Here is a 3,511-nt window from a genome sequence, read left to right as displayed (position 1 = left end):
GGCACCTACTGTGATAGGAATTGTTTCTGTTTTTAGATTCCACATTCGAGTTATCTCTATTTCCAGGTCTTTGTATTTTGAAAGTTTTTCCATTTCTTTTAGGGAAACGTCATCTGCTGGTATTGATACATCAATTAGAAAGCATTTTTTTCTTCATGATGTTTGACAACTATATCTGGTCTATTTGCCTTAATTTATTATTATTATTATTATTATTATTATTATTATTATTATTATTATTATTATTATTATTATTATTATTATTCAGTAGTTTTATTTTTATAACGTACTTTCACTTCACTACCGAGCGCAGCTCTGTGCGCCTTGGGTATGTGCTGTGGTTTGCTGTGGTGCTCTTATGTTTACTGTATTGAAAGTGTTTTGCGTAGAATGTGTGCAGTACCCAGTAGTGCAATTTTCTGTATGTTATATATATTTGTAAGTCCTGGTGTTTTTGTTATGTATTTGTCTGAATATTTTTTTATTATACCTAAGGCACCTACTATGATAGGAATGGTTTCTGTTTTTAGATTCCACATTCGAGTTATCTCTATTTCCAGGTCTTTGTATTTTGAAAGTTTTTCCATTTCTTTTAGAGAAACGTTGTCATCTGCTGGTATTGAAACATCAATTAGAAGGCATTTTTTTCCTTCATGATCTTTGATAACTATATCTGGTCTATTTGCCTTAATTTCTCTATCTGTGTGTATTGGCATATCCCAGAGTATGGTTGCTTTCTCGTTTTGCCTTAATTTCTCTATCTGTGTGTATTGGCATATCCCAGAGTATGGTTGCTTTCTCGTTTCGCCTTAATTTCTCTATCTGTGTGTATTGGCATATCCCAGAGTATGGTTGCTTTCTCGTTTCTTTATTATTATTATTATTATTATTATTATTATTAGTATTACTATTATTATTATTATTACTACTAGGGTGATGATGATGATGAGACCTATGGAAATTCCACAGAACAAAAAGATTAAGAGAAGTTATTTAAGTGAGAAAGGTTTATTTTTATTTTTATTTTGCTAAGTTATTTTACTTCCAGTTACAATAATATATTTTATGATTTAAAAATTTCCGTCTGATAAGCATTTTATATTTCCCTCTCTCTCTCTCTCGACTTCTTCAACAAACTTTTTAACAATGTAATTTCCCTCTTCATGTCTCTAACCTTTCTCTCTTTCTCTGCACCTTTCACTTCCACTAACCACATGAGTGACAGCATAATGCATCAACTGGCTACATACTCTCTTACTCACTCTCACATGCCCTCTTCCTCTATCTCACAAACTAAAGCATAAAATGTGAACAAACAGGTAGAAGAATAATATTATAGATTTAGTTCAATAAAAAAAAATACTTTTCACCACCACCACCACCACCACCACCACCACCACCAACACCACCAACACCATTAACACAAACACCATTAACACATACACCACCACTCTACTCTGAGAATGCAAATGTTACCTGCAGCTCTCTCTCTCTCTCTCTCTTTCTCTCTCTCTCTCTCTCTCTCTCTCTCTCTCTCTCTTAATGTAACTACCTCCCCTTCCATCTCTGTCTATCTGCCTTCCTTTAATCTCACAATGAGAACATCACCCTCTGCTAAATATTGTGTCCTAAACATATCTCATTCTCTTTACTTTTCCCTCTGCTAGCCTAATAAAAATTCTAAGTATGACCTGGTTGACCCACTGTAATTTTGCCAAGTCCTCATTGGTGTATTTGGGAATTTGAAGCAAAGCTGGGAATGCCTGAGAAGGTTAGTGAGGTTTTTGCACCCCGCTTTCTTTCTATCCACCACTCCCACATAATTTGTGCTTGTGTCTAAGATCTTGTTCCAGTCACCTACTAACACTAATGAGCAAGTTGTTCCTAGGAAAGTCTCTAGATGTCTAAAGAAATCCAGCCATTTGTCTCCTATTGGAGCATAAACTGTTACTATTCTGAAGGTTTCATCATTGCCTTCCTTGCTGCTTATGTCCCAAACCACCATAATACTGATCAGGTCTAGGTAAATCATCCTCACCTACATGTCATGGCCTTTCTGAAACAGCACCACAATGCCATTTGATCCAGGCCAACCGGAGGAGACATAAACCTCATCACCCAGAAGTAAAGTGAGCGATTTCATTTTGGAAATCCTGGTTTCAATAATGGCAACTGCATACAGATGTAGTAACCTGAGGTTGTTGAGCAGGTCATCTTGTTTCTATGTTGTACTCAGGCCACAAGCATTTACACAACCTATTCCAGGAGGAGAGAAGAAACAAAAAAAAAATGTTAGTCATTTACCCTAGTCTTCTGTTGATCTTTTGTTTTGGTGTAAAGGATGGGCTACAGCAAATATTCTGCTCAATACCACAGATTTGCTTGTCAGTGGCTTGACATAAACCAGTTGAGCATGTCCCTTGGTGGCTGACGATATGTGCATCTCTGATCATGAGCAGAAGTGGTGTGGGAAATCATAGTTTGAATAATTCACCTCTGGAAACATGAGTGTTTTCTTCATCATCCTTATAAACAATCCGTATTTAGGGACCTTTTGAGCAGGATGGGCTACTCAACTTGAAGAAAATTCTGATTGGGCCCCACCTGCAAGGTCATGTGCTGTTTATCTTGATATGAGATCTCCATGTCACACAATTATGGTTGTGATGCATGTGCCTGGTGTACCCTTCCTTACTAGATGGGTAGTCATGATGGGTAGTCATGATGGGTGTATTGTCCTTTGTACATTTGTACCCCAGTGTTGCTTTGATGGCATGTGCTGCTCACTCATTCAATAATGATGGTGATGACGATGATGATGATGATGATGATGATGATGATGATAATAATAATAATAATAATAATAATAATAATAATAATGATTTCTTTATTAACCACAAGGGTTTACATTAAGAAAAACATTAAGGACAGCACAGGACAAAACAAAGTATGTGTGTGGTTTATGTGTGTGGTTTGTGTGTGAGTCAGCCACGTAGCCAGCCGATTGCAACTGGGAGTGCTATCTTGATAGCTGGGGGTGCTGAACAGGGGTACGGACAAAAGCCCCTACTCAAAGTGTGAAAGTGGACAAAAGCCCCATGCTTATATTTTATATTATTTTTTCATTTTTTTTTTTTTTCACATTTCTGATATATTTAATTTTTATTTTCATTTTACTTGTTGCAATCATTAAACTGAGGCCATGCTGGGGCATCACCTCAAAAAATTTTTAGTTGAATATATCGACTCCAATATTTTTTTAAATGATTTTCAACAAGCACATAGTTAAGCCTAAAAGGTCTTTCTACATGCTAGAGATGACAGCCAAATCTTTAAACATTATTTTTATATAATTTCAAATAAACATCGACCACGAGGCTGACAGTGTGTCTTCTCAACAATTCGATGATTTCATTTTGCATTGCTGCTGAGGTGTAGGTCGCATCTTTTGGAATTGTTCGGTTACATTCTATTAGTTTTGAGTCCTTCTCTAATGTGTACTGGAATAATT

General features: G+C 36.1%; 1 long non-coding RNA gene across 1 annotated transcript in view; it reads right to left on the bottom strand.

Moving 5' to 3' along the window:
* Positions 1-2,908: 2,908 nt before the first annotated feature.
* LOC128249627 (uncharacterized) overlaps positions 2,909-3,511 on the bottom strand; it is a 40,192-nt gene continuing 39,589 nt past the window's right edge. Inside the window, exon 3 of the long non-coding RNA XR_016244768.1 lies at positions 2,909-3,511. This exon is cut by the window's right edge and continues 2,056 nt beyond it. This is a non-coding gene — a long non-coding RNA (uncharacterized LOC128249627).

Source organism: Octopus bimaculoides, chromosome Z, assembly GCF_046866305.1.
Source record: "Octopus bimaculoides isolate indiv1 chromosome Z, ASM4686630v1, whole genome shotgun sequence".
In the NCBI taxonomy this organism is placed as follows: domain Eukaryota; kingdom Metazoa; phylum Mollusca; class Cephalopoda; order Octopoda; family Octopodidae; genus Octopus; species Octopus bimaculoides.
This window is presented reverse-complemented; position numbering and strand designations above follow the sequence as displayed.